The sequence below is a fragment of the Anastrepha obliqua genome, chromosome 5 (assembly GCF_027943255.1).
Source record: "Anastrepha obliqua isolate idAnaObli1 chromosome 5, idAnaObli1_1.0, whole genome shotgun sequence".
In the NCBI taxonomy this organism is placed as follows: domain Eukaryota; kingdom Metazoa; phylum Arthropoda; class Insecta; order Diptera; family Tephritidae; genus Anastrepha; species Anastrepha obliqua.
This window is the reverse complement of record NC_072896.1, coordinates 90836686-90854274: the sequence shown is the minus strand read 5'-3', so window position 1 is coordinate 90854274 and position 17589 is coordinate 90836686. Positions and strand designations below refer to the sequence as shown.

The 17589-nt window shown below is 41.3% G+C and overlaps 1 protein-coding gene across 1 annotated transcript in view; it reads right to left on the bottom strand.

The window, feature by feature from the left end:
* LOC129249142 (potassium voltage-gated channel protein Shaw) overlaps positions 1–11403 on the bottom strand; it is a 61119-nt gene extending 49716 nt beyond the window's left edge. Inside the window, exon 1 of the mRNA XM_054888795.1 lies at positions 10967–11403. The gene's annotated coding sequence lies outside the window, so the exon portion shown is untranslated. The remainder of the gene's footprint in view (positions 1–10966) is intronic.
* Between the last annotated feature and the right edge of the window lie 6186 nt (positions 11404–17589).

The following is a 17589-nucleotide window of genomic DNA, read 5'->3' as shown; positions in this document are numbered from 1 at the left end:
TCGCATACCGTCGCGGTAAAACTGTTCATCTTTTGAGGCTATCTACGGATCAAGCCATTTTTTGATGTCTTCATATGAATGGAGCTGCTGGTCAGCTAGACCATGTGCCATGGATCGGAACCGGTGATAATCGGACGGCGCAATATCTGGAGACTGTGACGGGTGGGGTAGGATTTCCCATTACAGTGTTTCCAGGTAGGTTTTAACGGGTTTGGCAATGTGAGGCGGAGCGTTGTCATGCTGTAGAATCACTTTTTCATGCCTCTCCGCGTATTGCGGCCGCTTCTCGCGCAGTGCTCGGTTTAAACGCATCAATTGAAGTCGATAGCAATTCCCAGTGATGGTTTCGCTTAGTTTTACTCCTTCATTATAAATAACACCAACTTGGTCCCACCAAATACATAGCATAACCTTCGCAGCGTGAATATTCGACCGACGACGTAAAAGCATGACCGGGCGGCACCCATGACTTTATTTTCTTTGGCTTGCTGTAATGAATCCATTTTTCAGCACTCGTCATTATGCGATTAAGAAAACCCTTCCATTTTTGCCGCAGGAACAGTTGTTCACAGGCGAAAGAACGACGTTCAACATCCCATCAGAAGGAACCCAAGTCCCCTGTTTCTGAATCATTCCCTAAGCATGCAATCGCTTGGAAATGGATTGGCGGGTAACTCCTAATACTGAAGCAAGCTCTTCTTGCGTTTGACACGGATCCTCATTGAGCAATGCCTCCAAGCTTTCTCCAGCGTCTTCAAAGGTTTTTGGCCTTCCTTCACGCGGACGGTCGTCAACATTAAAATCACCGTCTTTGAAGCGACGGAACCAATCTCGGCACGTTGTTTCAACTAAAGCAGCATCTCCATAAACTCTTTGTAGCTCTCGATGCGCCTGAGCCGCCGTTTTTTTTTCGAATGAAAGAGGAAAATCAACACTTCTCGCAAATGCCGATTATGCGGCACAAAATCAGACATTTTTACAAAACCAAAATTATATGATACCAAAACAAAGTCACTAATGTGTCGAGGCAGTTTGTTTACCATATGTCCAAGCTTGGTTTCTGACGTTTAGGTTATGTTAGAATCAACTAGCACACACTGCTAGCGACATCTATTGGCAAACAGCGGGGACTTAGTTGCGCACCTAATATAATTTTTTGAATATTTTATTGCGTAGAGATTTTCTCAAACGAGTTACTTTAAGAAATTTGAAATTTCTTATTTATATTCTTAATTTTATATTCTTCTGAATTGTAATCGTAGTCTGTTATGATATAAAACCACATTAACTTGAACTAAATTAATAATCACTAGGCTTCTCAAAAAAATCCATAAAAATCAGCCTTCTAAAACTAAAATATGCAGGTTAAAGCTTACATTATAAATGCTTGTAAAATTATTCACAAAAAAATGTTGGCATATTTTTCACATATCGCACAGATCGCATTCCATTAGAGAATTTAATTGTAATGTAATTTATACAAAGCCATGCAGGCATATAAATGTGGATATTCGTATGTATGCACGCCAATTGTTACTTACAACGCACGCAAATACAAAAAAACAAATATCAACAAAAATAACAATTTTTGTCACGTAAATGATTAACAGCCTTTGTTAAGCGCTTAGCCGAGCTTCACCTGCTCCGAGTTGCTCCTGGTGTTGCACTACTCATTGGTATTTGAGAGAAGCTTTTTCATGTTAGAAACTGACTCATAGGTCTGTCTTTGCCTGCCAGAGAGTGGCTGCTATTAGAAAAAAAAATTGCTTCTCTTGTGTTTCTTACCCAGAGTCTGGATCGAACTCTAGACCTAGTGCGGACTGCTAGTCATACGCAAGCTCACTCGGCGAGAACGTACATGAAATAACGAAAACAAACAAAATTATTATGTACCAAAAAAATAACAATTATATGTGTATGTAGGTAAGTATGCATGCCCACCAAAAGTATAACCGCGGGTGGCCTCTGCGTATGAGCAACATCGGCATGGCCTTACTCTTGTTGAAGCTAAAAGCTCTAATTCAAGTATAATGTGCCCCTTTTTTCAAGTATAATCAACGCCACAAGCAGTTTAACATTCGGCAACCCCCTTTCCCCGCATATTATTGCAAAACTTTCGTTTGCCGCACGCTTCCACACTTTTCCATCCAGCGCTGGCATGCCTGGCCGTCAATTTGCTCTATGTGCTGCCTAGGCGCGCATTTTGGGTTCAGTACGTGCAAGTGGAATTCATGTTTGGCCATGCAAATTCGCACAGCCATCAATTTTTCCTATTGATTTTCGTTTTTGTTTCAATTTAATAATTAAACACTTCACACATCATTGCCGAAAATTTCCAAAATAACAACAACGGCGTAACGATTTGAAATGGAAAAGATTCTCAACATTTGATGGCATTTAAATGGCGCACACAGTTGGTATAGACACTTATATTCATGCTAGCAAATGACTTTTGTTTGTATATTCATAAAAATATGTTACTTTATTTGGCTGCTGATGGGTTTTGAATTTTGTAAAATGCGAGAATCGCTTGTCGATTGAGTTGTCAATTAAAGCCGATAGTTGAACGCAGCAGGCAGACAGCAAAATGCTGTGCGTATTTGTATACAAAAGTATTGACATGAAAGCATTCGCATCTATGTGTAAATATTAATGCAGACTGATGAAAAATATGATTCGAGTTCGTATGCTAAATTATAGTTTTGTTTATTGATTTCTTTGAAGTTTCTTGCGAATTTTTGTAAATCAATTCAGGCAGTCATATCTCTTTTATCTGCGTATTTTTTACTTGAGTGTGCTCCTCTAAATGGGAAGGAAAGCACATAATTTCACCAAAGCTCGCATTAGATGTGTTTTAGAGATGAAGCTAAATGGGTTTCCGAAGTCTCAAGCCTTATAAGAAAATTATATTCCAATTAATTCCAGGTCTGACTAAATTCACTTCGTCAGGTGATTTTCCAAAAGGTCCCTATTGCAGAAAATTATCTTAGGGTGCTCTATTGCTTCTGAGGGCTCAAAAAACCATGACGTCACAGTGCAAACCTCTAACAAATCTAAATCTGAATAGGGTAAATGACTGCTCATGTAAGAGCCCATTTGGACAAAGATTCAAATTCGTCTGTTGTGATGACATACAGAGGAAAACAGAGTGAGAAGAACCAAATAGGTTGAAAAATAAAGAGGAAGCTTTGGCTTAGAGGTGGATCAAGGTAGACTAAGTGGTTGCCTATTACAATTGCCTTAACCTCTTCAAGCAATTGATAAATTTCAACAGATGTGTAATTCTGCTATATCCGCAAGTGCAGCAAAAAAATGAGAGCCCAGATGCCTGAATTTTAGCCCGACGAGAGCAGGACGGCTGAAGAGAAGTTACTGAGATGCTTGCATCTCATCCACAACTGAGGAGAAGGTGCTAAGATGATTCCACCTCATCCTAAAGACAGCTTCTGCAGAAAGGATTACTTGAAGTAATCCCACAATTCACCGCCTGGGTAACTAACGGACAATGCCCAGTAAAGACAAGATTATATTAGATTACTTTGAGGTTTGCACTTTGACCTCATGGGTTTTTGAGTCTCGTACTCATCACAGTACCTCATCCATACCCAGTCCCCTTTTTAAACCTAAGATAGAATAGGGTTGAATTGAGCGTATGCGCCTTTCTTCTGGCTGCAGTTGGCCGAGATATCTCAACTTTTCTACTCTATAGCGCTGCATTCCAGGAGAAGGTACATGGAGTCTCCTGGGATTGGTCGCAGAAACGACAAGATCAACGGACCATGTTCTCATCATGTGCAGATTACTACGGAGTCTGCAGTTAATTGTGACAATACCCCTAAGCATTCTCAGTTATCCATGGGGAGGATTATGAGTTTTTTAAACCTTTTTTGGTTATACCTTCTCAGTAGAGATTTCGCCTGGGGTAGCCCTATAATTTGGTTTCGACTACCCTTCCTTAGCTTTAGCTCTGCACTTATATGCTTTTCCTGAATGGTAAGTTGTTCCATGGCAAGGAAGGGCTCGCGTCCTATTAATGCCGAGGCCGCAGCCTCTTTTTCCAATTAGTTCGCTATCGCGTTGTCTTAGGACCCAAATTGGCCGGATGCGATTGGGCGTTCCTAGTAGATTCAGTTTCTCAAAACACTCAAAACCCAGTGAGGACTTGATCTCACAGGATTACAGAGCCTTGAGTGCCGACTGATTGATGCTCAGAATGGCAATGCGTTCATTCCGTAAATTTCTGTCTAAGTTTATCTCTTCACATAGACGAATGGCATATATCTCTGCTTGGAAGACCTTAAAAAATTATCTATCGGCACAGAACGCTTGGTTACTTACGCTAAGGATACTCAGCATTCGAGAGCTGTGGCTGTGCTAGCCCTAAAAGTTCCCTTGGTGCGCTATCCGTGGCCAGAAACATATCCCGACTTTAGACGCTTCCGCTATCTCATTAATTAGGCTATTTTACTTTCATGTGTGGTAGAGTCTTATTATTTTTACTCAAATTTTTCGAAGTGAAAACGATACACTACTAACAGAGCTTAGATTAAACATTAGAGCCACTCCCCACCAAAGCGCCAGTCACGATTCGTTCTCGGTCTGGTAAAATGTATATTCTCTCTCAATCAATCAGTTTTATACTAGAGTAATAGCGTTCATACCAGAAGCCTTGGGATTTCAAGTTCGATCTCGCTCACCCAAAAATTTCAGTTTTGTCGTAAAGAAACCGTTATCATGACCCCGGTGTCGTTAGCTTGGCCACACCTAATGAATTTCTTTTCACCCAGATTTCTATACCCAATAAGCGGAGCCAAAAAGGAAGAAGATACGGAAATATCTAGACAACTAGAGATGAAAGCCCCGCATGGGTACGTACTCGGACGTATTAAACATACGCTACCAAAACTGGAGGAACAACCTAGCGTTTTTTGAGTTTTACGATTTGGCCATTCAAATCAAAATCCAAAAACAAAAAGTATGTATTCAACCTTTTTGCAGCATAAGGCCAAGATCTGTCATGGGGGAGGATAAATATTCTAATTTTTTTTTAGTACTCTGCTCAAACGTATTAGCTGCGTTCGTTACCGGCCCACTCTGACGGTTTCACTTGGTTTTAATTAACCTTGCTGCCGTGACTTTTCTTTTTTGCTGCAATGGAAGCATTCATCTCACTCGTGACACGCGCCTTCACTAATTACAGTCTCACTATAAGTACTTAAGGGGGACCCTCATTTAGACGGTCGAAAAATGCATCATTTTTGGGAATTTTTTTCTCAGGTAAAATAACTTCAAACGTTTTGTAATTCATAAAGTACTTTAATAAATGTCTTGACTGTCTACAAAAATTTTCGGAGAAGAAAAAAAACATTTTAAGTATGGAAATATACACCTCGTCCATGGCACCTCATTCTATCTGTGTACATTCTAGCGCTCTGAATTTTTTTCTGAAATAAAAAAACCAAATTTTTTTTAAAACTTTAGGATAATACCTTCGATGTGACATTTTGATTTAAAAAAAAAATGTCGAAATTGATATTTTTTACCCAGTTTTATGTTAAAAGTGATTTTTCATGCATAAAAATTGACTTTAAAATTACAAAAAAATATGAAAATCTTTTTTTTTTTTAAAAACACTTAATGTCACATTGAAAACAATTTAATTATCTTTAAAATGAGCTATTGTAAAGCCTGATTGGTTCAATACAGCGTTCTCAATTGTGTACACAAAATCGAAAAATGATGTTTCGAGAAAAACGCGTTTAAAGTTTTGGATACAGGCGATCAGGCCACCCGTCGCGTCCTGTTAAAAATTTTGTCACTCCTTCAAAAATACAGATATCGACTTGAAATTTTTAAAGTATATTCTTAAATAGTTGTAGAATAGATTAAAATTATTTCCAAAAAATCGATTTTTTTGACCCGATAAATGAGGGTCCCCCCTTAAGACCACTTGGTGACCCTTAGCCGTAGTTTTCTTCGATTGGAAGAAGAGAAGTAGCACCTCCTACAAAGGCGAGAATTCGAAGCAAATGCTGAAATTTCTGCACAAGAATAGATTTATGAACAAACAAAAATTCGCTATACTGCACTAGATATCCAAGCTTACTTTCGAAGATTTTAGAACTCTAATAGCAACCTGAAAAAATAATTATTCTGACTATACGTTTTTTTTTTGCCCAATCATTTCAATGAGATATTACGGGTACTTTTTCAATAGAAGTTGTATATCGGGTGTTTCTTAAGCGCTAGAGAACTTAAAATGGGAATAAAAAAACAAGAATATTGTTGGAATAAAATGGTAAATATGGTTGGGTACCAGGGCACAAATAAATAGAGGGAAATGCGAGAGCGGACCAGCTTGCTAAGGTAGGCACCCGTTTGCCTAGAATGAGTACGTCGAACATATATCGCTCACTCTCAGTTTTGAAAACCGAACTAGACGAGGAACTAACTCTGGAAGCACAGTCTATATGGGAAGCCTCGACCTTCCAAAGGATTGCCAAAATATGGCTACGAACTTGCAACACGAAAACAACCAACTTTATTTTATCACTTCCAAGGAAGGAATTTTAAATATTGATTGGAGTACTGAGAGTACGGAACATTGTCTCACGCCATATCTCCTATTCTTCTTTTTCTTCTTCTTCTTCCTTTCCTTTTCTTCTTCTTCTTCCTTTCCTTTTTCTTCTTCCTCTTCCTTTGCTCTTTCTTTTTCTTCTTCTTCTTCTTTTTAGCATCACAGTCCTTGGTGAAACATTACTTCATTCACAACCTTGTGCCATCTGTCTCTATCTAAGGCTACCCCCTTCCACCGCCGCACGTTTAGCTTTTAAGGCCAACTTCCACGCCTTCGAGCCATCTTTTTCTGGGGCGTCCTCTTCTTCAGCCTCCAATGGGGCGTTACTCAACTGCCTTTCGAGTTGTTCTCCCCTTGGGCACTCTAAAGACGTGTTCTCTGAGATTTTACAAGTCTTATCACACAATCCATACCTCACGCAGCTAAAATGGAATTAGTCCAGAACGCGGTATGTAACTTTTGCGAAGAAGAAAACGTTACTTTAGAACACCTCCTTTGCCACTAAGCAGACCTCGTTACAACTGCTGGGGATCGGTATACTTTTCATCTCTGAAGGCGACAAGGATCTGCTGACGAAAGTTTAAACTGTTTATTAAAATTCGTCAAGACTTGCACCACGAACTATATTTAACACGACTCCAACAACACTACGCGACACTACGGACCCTTGTCGGGTCGCTGAGCTCTACTCAGATCAGCCAGATATGCCTAACCCAACCTTGCCTCGGGCGACCGCCGTAGCCGAATGGCTTGGTGCATGACTATCATTCGAAAGACGTAGGTTTGAATCTCCGTGAAACACTAAAATGAAGAAAACGATTTTTCTATTAGCTGTTGCCCCTTGACAGGCACTTATAAACCTCCGAGTGTATTTCTGCCATGAAAAAGCTCCTCATAATACAGGCATTTACCATTCGGAGTAAACTTAAAACTGTTGGTCCCTCCATTTGTGGTAAACTATAAAGACGCACGCCATAAATAGGAAGAAAAGTTTAGCCAAGCACCCAAAAAGAGTCACTCTCAGGTGTCAAACCAGAGTTATCGATATCGATAGTTCTCTAGTAGCTCAAAAAACACCCGTTACATGCATATGCACATAAGAGTTTTCCAATAACAGATGTTATTTTGAATAGCTCGCTCTTTCGGTAGATGTCACTTTTGAAGCTGTCATTCTTTCATATTTGACAAGTAGAATTTACGCCATTAATAAAAATGGAATGATAAAAATGGTGAAAATTTGGCAGAGACGGTTCGTTAAACTCGAAAACTCGAACATTTTTGGGTCATCGTGAAGCACCTTGTTGGACCGCAATACAGGCATTGGTGAAAAAATTCGAGCTGTTCGAGGGACAAGTTAGTGATGTGAAGAATAAAACCCGCGCACGTCGCTCAAGAACCGCCGAAAATATTGCTGTTGTAGCCGAAAGTGTTGAAGAAACCCCAGGTTTGTCGATTTCTCGTCGTTCTTTGGAAGTAGGCATTCCACAAACGTCATTACACCGTATTTTGCATAAAAATCTGGGTCTTAAGGCTTATAAAGTCCAGTTAACACAAGAACTCAAGCCGGCCGATGATCAACAACGTCGTGTCTTTGCTGATTGGGTCGTTGAAATGCATGAAAATGATGCGGAATTCCATCGAAAAATCATCTTGAGTGATGAGGCCCATTTCCACCTCGGTGGCTTCATCAACAAGCAAAATTGCCAGATCTGGGACTCAGAAAATCCAAGAGTTATCGTTGAAAAGCCTCTCTATCCTTAACGTGTGACTGTTTGGTGCGGTTTATGGTCCGTCGGAGTCATTGGACATTACTTTTTCGAAAATGAAGCTGGAGCAACAGTTATGGTGAATGGATTGCGCTATCGAGAGATGATTAACGTTTTCGTATGGCCAGAATTGAATGGTATTGATCTGGACAACGTTTGATTTCAATATGACGGCGCTACGTGCCGCACAAGCAACGAAACCATTTCATTTTACAGGAATAACACCTCTTATTGGAAAACCCTTTAGCACGTCCCTCCATTTGTAGCAGAACACACGCCACTAATAGGAAGAGGAGCTTGGCCAATTAACCAAAAATTGTCACTCTTAGCTGTCAAATCAGCGTTATCGATTTGGATAGTTCTCATGCAGCTAAAAAAAACACCCGTTATATGCATATGCACATACATACAATTGACTACATGCACGTTTTCATGCCATTTTTTATTGTTGTGCTGGGCCGCAACACATCAAACACCTTACGGCTTCAAAGGAATACCCAAAAAACAATTTGGCAAATTTCACTTCACAATTTTGCCATTCATTATAATCGGAACATTTATTTTTTAAACATATGTATTACTCAGTACTAATATAAATAAACTAAATTGATTATTAACATTAATTGGCAAATATTTTCATTGCCATTTGCTGCATTCGTTTGTGTGTATGTATGAATTTTTGCTCTCAAATTTTAACACTTCAATTTTATGGTGCGAACATTATTCTATAATTGATGAGGTGAGTTTTTTTCATCTTCACTTTTTTTGCGATTGTTTTTGTTTTTCTGCTCTGCGAAGCTGTTTAATGAAAATGTTGTACCTGCTTTTTGCTTGTTTGCACTTTGTTCGCTTTAAATGAATTTTCGTGTACGAAAAAATCACACCTTTTTTTTGTACTTTAGAAACTGAAGGATTTTTTTACTGTTGTTGTTTTTTATTTTTATTTTTTTTTTCTTATGCTAACGCAAGCGTGTAAATTTGCATGTACATTCATACGTACATATGTGTGAATGTACGCATGTAAGTATGTATGTTGATGCGCGCTTGTAGTTGTTGTTGTGCACAACTTCACTACTCTGTTTGTCGAATGGGGTGTCACTTCGCATGCCTGTTGGCAAGTTGCATCGATTTTTCGCCCATTGGTCCTTTCTTTTTTGCCTTTCTCTTGTTGTTATTGTTTTTTTTTCCTTTCCTTTCCTTTCTTTTATTTTGGTTGTTCAAGGCGAAGCGGCGTGTATTTTTAAAACTTCACTCTACATCGCAATTATGTGGGAATAAACAAGCGAGGGAGCAAAAAACCACTGCATAGTTAATAAGTGTGTGTGTGTGTGTGCATGCATTTAGTAGTAGCGAACAATCATTAGTTCTGCCAGCAACATATCTGGAACGCTTAAAAGCATACATGTTCGTATGCACACACACACACATACATACACATTTTAAGTACTGCCAAAGGCACATGTCAGACAGGCAGACTGCCTGTTGTGCTGTTGGGGTGTTGGGCTCGCAGGCAAGCAGCCAATGGAGGAGTTGTGAGACAACTAAACGGCAAACCGTCCAACCGACCACCCGTTCGACTGTCTCACTTACTGACTAACTGCCGCATGTAAGCAACCTGTCAACCCGTCTTGCCGAGTTGGCGTGAGTGGGGAGCGATGCATGTGCCACCACATGCCGCACGCCCATTACTCCGGCTTATGTGATGTTTTTCAACAACTAGGCAACTTGGGGGCACACACACAAACATACACATATGTATGTAATATTGAAGCAGACAGCATACAGGTATGCACGCTCAAACATATACTATAAGCATGTGTGTGTGTGTGTGTATGTGTGTGTGGGTATAGCTATTTGTATCCTTTGCTAGCAGGGGCTGTCGCACGCCTTTTTAATTGTGTCAAACTTTACCTTCACTACGGCCCATTTTATGTTACACATTCATACATAGCGACACACACACAAGCGCACAAGTATACCTGTATATTATGTGTATGTATGTAGATATTTATTTGTGTTTGTGTGCGTGTGTGTGGGAGCGTATATCAGTTTACAGTTTTCAATTCACAATTTTCAGTTTCTATTTTTCATTTTGCCCTTTAATTTTTATTATACACTCAACTTCGAGTGCGAAACCAATAAAAGCGCCACAACAACAGCAACAACAATAATTAAGGCAAAACCAACAACAACAACAACAAAAAGTATGTGAAGCACGCCAGCATACACACCGAAATTGTCGCTTTTACGTTTGGCATTTAACATTTCTATCCTTGCAGTCGCTTGCATGAACCTGAAACACACACACACACACAAGCACATACACTTATGCAAGTCAAAAAAAAAATAAATAAATACACACACATACATTGCCAATGCTGCGATATTTTTTATGCTGCCTCCAATTAATAGAAATTGACTGTTTCGATACACAAATACACGCCTACAGATACTTCAACATGTCAGCACAACAACACGCAGACAGACACACGCTACTTATTCCTCTATGGCTGGCACACAGGTATTCCTCCAAACGTACAACAGTTGCTCTCTAACAAAATGCGGTGACCAGAAGTCGTTCCCAATTTTGACCAACACCAAATGTCTCCGATTTTTGCCTCACCTATGTGGCACCCCTAAAGTTTCGAATTCCTGGCTGGCTCTGCCGTTGTTGCTGCTGCTGTTACTGCTGCTGCCCCAATTTCCCTCGCCGGCACTCCGTCCGCTTGCATTAAGCACTTTGCACAATTTTTGTCACACTTTTACTATATTTTTCACTTTTTTTCACTACGTTTTTCTTACCTCACTACAAATTATTTTCGTTACTTTTTTAGTGCTCCGGCGCTCAGCTTTTTCACTTTTTTCACTTGTTTGTACGTTGTAACGCTGTTGCTGCTTCTTCTTCTTCTTGCACAACCTTTTCCTTTACTGCCTTGCTGCTGCCCCACTGCTGCTCACATACACACACTCATTCAGCTACATGACACACTATTTAGTTATTAGTAGTTGCTGCCACAATGCGTTTTCCTTTCGGTTTTATTATTTCTTTTTTTGTTGTAATTTTTTTCTTTTTTTTTGGTTTTATTAATTTTTGTTGAGCGTTTTCGCTGCCGTTATTGCTTTCCGTTTACACGTTTTACCAGTCCGAAATTCGTTTGCTAACTGACGAAACCGTTAAACTCTCTGCCAAAACAACACCTTTCTGGCAGTTCGTCTTCTTCTTCTTTTTCTGCCACTTGCCCAGCGCAGCAGCCATCGCTGTCGTGTTGACGGATATAAACAATTACGTTCTGGCGCGATGTTTACTTTAACGCCATCGTCATCGCAATTACGTTGCTGGCGACCTCTGTGTGTGTGCGCGTGAGTTTGTGTTTTTCCAACTGCAGATGTCGCAAGAAGTTTTTGCTTGACACAGCGGAGTTTGGGCACAGTGGCGTAGTAAAGAAATTCTACAATTTCAACTTTTGGGTACTGGTTAAAAAAATATAGAAAAAAGTTAATAAATAATCAGCGCTTCTGTTAGGTGTCTGGCCAGGTTTCTCCTCCTATTTGTGGCGTGCGCCTAGAAGTTGTTTCATAAATTGAGAGGCTGCAGACAATTTTACGCCGGCTCCGAAAGACTGATGGTTTTAACGAGAATCTTTTTCATAACAGAAATGGGCTCGGACGTTTACGAGGGGTGCCTTTTATATTTCGGGATTTGGCAACCCTGGTGTTGCAATCTCGCAACTGACAGCTGTATCGCAAAGTTTGACATTTTTTGGCTTTTACGTACTCAGAACGTTTTGAAATACCAGCGCTATTTGTGTTGTTTACAGTAACTTAAAAGATTCATCTCGGTCCAAAAATGGAATTAAATCGTGAACATTTTCGTGTGATTATTTTTTACAACTTTCGACGTGGATCAACTCAGCAACATTGCATGGATGAACTTAATTCATTTTTTGGCGATGAAGCTCCATCAAGGACCAGTGTTTATCGATGGTATGGTGAATTCAATCGTGGTCGTAGCTCACTCCAAGACGGATTTCGTGAAGGTTGTCCAACATCAGTTGTTGTTCCGAAAACCATTGATGCTGTGGGAACTGATATTGCAAGATCATCATGTGACCTATCGTGAGATTGAGACAATCTTAGGCATTAGTGGGACCAGCATACATTCAATATTGCATAAACATTGGACTGTCAAAAAAATGTGTTCGTATTGGATCCCACACAATTTGTCAATCGCTCAAAAAAAGGCTCGTGTCGATTGGTCGAAGAAAATGCTCAAAAAATACGATCGCGTGGCTTCGAAACACGTCTATGACATCGTGACAGGTGATGAATTTTGGATTTATGCGTATGAGTCCGAAAGTAAACAGCAGTCGACTGTATGGGTGTTTCAAGATGAGCCAAATCCAACAAAAGTTGTTCGCGCACGAAGCACTTCCAAGCAAATGGTCGCCTGTTTTTTCGGAAAAACTGTACATGTCGCAACCGTACCACTAGAACAACGCAGAACAGTAAATTCTGAGTGGTTGTTGTTGTTGTTGTTGAGGTGGTTGAACATTTCTTAGCTGAAAACGCTCCTAATTAGTGACCAGCACCGTTTTAATACCACTATCTCGTGAAATGATGAGTTGTTTTTTTTTTTTTTTGTTTTTTTTTTTTTTTTTTGTTTTGGTGTTTCCGAGTCCGATCCATTTAGTGAGGTCCAAGTATAGGAGATCTCCTTAATTTGCTGCAGGAAAGGCTTACCGAAGGATCAGAGTCGTGCCCTGGCTAGTCCCGGACATTCACATAAATAGTGGAACAGACTTTCCTTCACCCCTTCCGCTTGACAGCTTCTACAGATAGGATTGAAGGGTAGGTTGAGTCTAGCTGCATGATCCCCTACTTTCCAATGTCCTGTAAGGGTTGCAGTGATACGTGAAATGTTTGGCCGAGAACATCCTAACAGGTCATTCGTCCTTTGGATTTTATATGACGGCCATGTGTTTTTTGTTGTGATACATGTAGGTATTTGCTTCCATCTTCTTTCGGCTAAAGCATGATAGTGTGAAGCAATAGATGCTTTTAGTGTGTTCAGTGGGGTGGAAACTGCCACCGCCTCTGCTATGTCTAGTGTTGAGCCTTTTCTTGCTAGCTCATCCGCTATCTCATTGCCTCGTATGTTCCTATGACCGGGAACCCATATCAGGGTAATTTCAAGCCAATGGCTGAGCAGTTTCAGCTTCTCTCTACACTGTAGGACCAGTTTGGATGAAATGTAGTTGGATTCTAAGGCCTTAATAGCTGCTTGACTGTCTGAGAAGATAGCTACTCTTGCACCAACTACCTTGTAGAGTTCTAGGGATTTGCATGCTTCTCTGATCGCTAAAAGTTCTGCCTGGAACACGCTGGCATAATCAGGAAGACGAATTGATTGAGATAGGTTGAGTGGCTCCGAATGGAAGCCAGCTCCCACACCACAGTTCATCTTAGAACCATCGGTATAAATTTCGATGTCGTGTCTTCCAATCACCTCTCCTTTGCTCCACTCGGCTCTGGGTGGAAAACGTACCGTAAAGCCTTTCTTGAAGTTTAGGTCGGGGACTGTGTAGTCTGATCCGTTTTTGAGCAGCGGGGGTCCCTGTAGGAGGATCTTGCTGTGACCGTACGGCCTTGTTGTCCAGCTTCCTATGTCTCTGAGTCTCACCGCGCTGCAAGTAGCTATTGTTTTAATGTGTAAATCTAATGGCAATAGATGTGTTAGTACATTGAGCGCTTCAGTAGGACTGGTGCTAAGCGCTCCTGTAGTCAAGATACACGCTGTTCTTTGTATCTTGTTCAGCTTAGTTTTGTTGTATTTCCTTTCAGTTGCAGGCCACCAAACTAGTGCCGCATATGTTAGTATTAGCCTTACAATGGCTGTGTAGGACCAGTTGGATAATTTTGGTTGGATACCCCATTTTTTTCCCAACATTCTCTTACATGTGTAAAGTGCTATGTTCGCTTTCTTTACCCTGTACTCTACGTTGGACTTCCAGCTGAGTTTGGGGTCCAGGATAACCCCTAGGTATTTTGCCTGTTTGGTTAGCGTGAGGCTGACGCCGTTTAGTTTTGGGAGATTAAAGTTTGGCACCTTGGTTTTCTTGGTGAATAGCATCAGTTCCGTTTTACTCGGGTTTACACTTAAACCACAGTCCGTGGCCCAATTGCTGAGTAATACCAGAGCTCCTTCCATAATCTCACTGATTGTGGTTGGAAACATTCCTGAAACCATAAGCACTATGTCGTCCGCGTACGCCACCACTTTAATTCCTTTTTGGTTAAATTTGGTGAGGATGTTGTTGGCGACTAGTAACCATAGCAGAGGGGATAATACTCCTCCCTGAGGGGTTCCCCTGTTGACAGAGCATTTTATCGTGCTGCTGCCTACCTCACCGATGATTATTCTAGTTTTGAGCATATTCTCTATCCATTCGTTGAGACCCATGTCTATGCCTAACATGTTAAGAGCCTCAATTATAGATCTTGTGGTAACATTGTTGAAGGCCCCCTCTATGTCGAGAAAAGCGACTAGTGAGTATTGCTTGTATTCTATGCTCTTCTCAATCTCACTTACAACCTCATGAAGAGCTGTCTCTGTGGATTTTCCTTTGAGATAGGCATGTTGAGATGGTGAAATCGTTGAGTTTGTAATCTTTTCCCTGAGATATACATCCAACAATCGCTCGAGAGTTTTGAGGATGAAGGAGGATAAGCTGATGGATCTGAAATCTTTCGCTGTATCATGACCGCGTCTACCAGCTTTAGGGATAAAGATTACCTTAACCCTCCTCCAGCTTTTTGGTATGTGCCCCAGCGTAAGGCTTTTCCTGAAAAAGACCTCCAGCCAAGGAATCGTCGTTTCTCGAGTGTTCCACAGCATGGCTGGGAATATCCCATCTGGACCGGCTGCCTTATATGGTTCAAAGTTTTTTATCGCCCATAATATTCTATCTTGGGATACAATGTGGTTGATTATAATGGGTGGTATTTTGGATGTTTGAACACTGTCAGTATTGTTCTCAATGTATTCTGTGTTGCCTGGGAAGTGTGTATTTATAAGATGTTCTAGTGTGTCGGCCGATGATTTTGTCCACTCTCCGGTGTCTTTCTTCAAGAAGGAAGGGCAGGAGTGTTCCTTGGATAAAAGCTTGCCTAGTCTGGCCGTATCTTTGGTTGATTCTATGGAACTACAAAAATCTCTCCAAGCCTCTGTCCGAGCCTCTTTGATTGCTTTCTTGTATTCCCTAAGGCAGTCTTTGTAGGGTTTGAAGTATTTGTGTTTGTAGCAGATGTTGAAGATTTCTCTTGTCATTTTCCTGAGTTGACTTAGATCTTCATTCCACCAGGTAGGATAAGTTGTTTTACCATATGTGGCAGGGCATGAGGCTTCAAGTCCTTTCGTCAAGGAAGTTTCGAAAGCTCTTACTTTCTCATCTAGGTCTTCCCTTGACGTTATGGTTCTGTTTAGGTGTTGAAGTTTAGACTGGGCCACTCTACGGAATGTGTGCCAGTTTGTTCTTCTAGGATTTCTATATGGGAGAGGTTTCTCAAGCTTGAGATTAATATCGAAGAGAATCCAGCTGTGGTCCGAGAAGGATCTCTTGTCGGATACCCTCCAATTTGTGACTATTTGGGAGTTATTGTTTGTGCATAGGGTAACGTCTAAGACCTCTTCCCAGCCAGGAAAGTTTGCCGAGCTCGGAAAAGTGAAGGTTGGGGTGGTCCCTACATTACATATGTCTAGGTTGGTGTTTAATAGGAATTCAAAAAGTGACTCACCTCTTTCATTCGTCTCTGAACTGCCCCAGAGCTCATTTCTAGCGTTTGCGTCACAGCCCATCAATAGTTTGTCTGTGCTGCTTAGTGTTGTCAGGAAACGAGCCACTTCGTCTGGCGGCGCCGATTTCTCGTGTGGCATGTACACCGATGCCAGGTATATCGCCGATTTCTGCAGCTCCACTTTCACCACCGTAAAATCAGGAGTACTAAAATTAGAACACAGAAAAGCTTTTAGGTGTTTTTTGGTGATTATGCATGACCGTGGCTTACCGTCTGCTTTGTTGTAGAAAATGTTGATGCTCTTGTTGTTTTGGAACCCCTTAACCTCGTTGTCTCTGACCCAGGGCTCTTGTATGAAACCGATGTCGATGTCCCCTTCCCTGAGGAAGACATCCAAGTTCTCTGTAGCACATTTCGAGTGCTGCAGATTCACCTGTATGGCTCTAGGCATCGGATTTATTGTCGTCTTCAGCTAGGTCCAGCTTTTCTAGCCTTTCCAGCTGTATGTTGTTGTCGACCTCGTCTGGGTCTTCCTCATTTTCATTGCTGTCTGCTTTGAAAATTTTCAGTTTGGCCTTTCTTAGACCAAACCGCATTTTGTTGTCTTGTTGTTTTAGTATTGGCAGGCACTCATCGTTGATCTGCAGAACGAATGACATGCTGCTCTTTTGCGGTTTTTCTGCCTTCACGATTGCCCAGTCGTCCATCGGCACCGCAGGGTTGTGTGACTTGAGGTATTTCAGCACTTCTGCACCGCTCAAGTCCATCACTGGTAGCCAAATGCGAGCGCGAGGAGGGCAAGGGATGTCTTTGGCCGGAATTAGCTTAAGTTTTAAGCCTTCCAGTGTGCTGCTGATCTCAGCAACACACCTTTCTAGGACAACCCTTGACCAGTCGTCGTCGCACTTGATGACCCTGCAGCCGCGAAGTACTCCTGCAGAATCGAAGGAAGGGAGAGTTCCGCCCTGTGCTCCAACCACATGCTTGTCTAGCACGAGCTTGGACAGTTTGGCCTCCACTTGCCCCCACTTCTGCAGGACCACTTTGCCACTATTTGTGGTTTCATCGATTAATAGAGGAGGTTATCCTTAACCACCTCACTGAACGGTCGTTGTTTCGTTTCTTCGATGCTGCTGGACACCTTAGGTCTCTTCGGTGCCTGATCGATCACGTCCTGTGACCTGTTTCTCTTCAACGCATCGCCTTTTTTCCTGTCGTCTTCTTTAGGTTTTTTGGATAAGAAGTCTTCGTACTCCTTAACCACCTGCTGGTACTTTAATTTGTCAGCCGCGTCGCGCTCGTCAGTCGCTCCAGCGAGTTCATTTTTGGCAATCTTGCTTAGAATGAACCTCGCCTTCGTGTAGCGAGATTTCATGAGAGCACTCTCGGATTTGTGCTTTTTAGCGACCTGACTCTCTCTCTGAGTGCCGTCTGCCGCCTTTTTCGATGCTT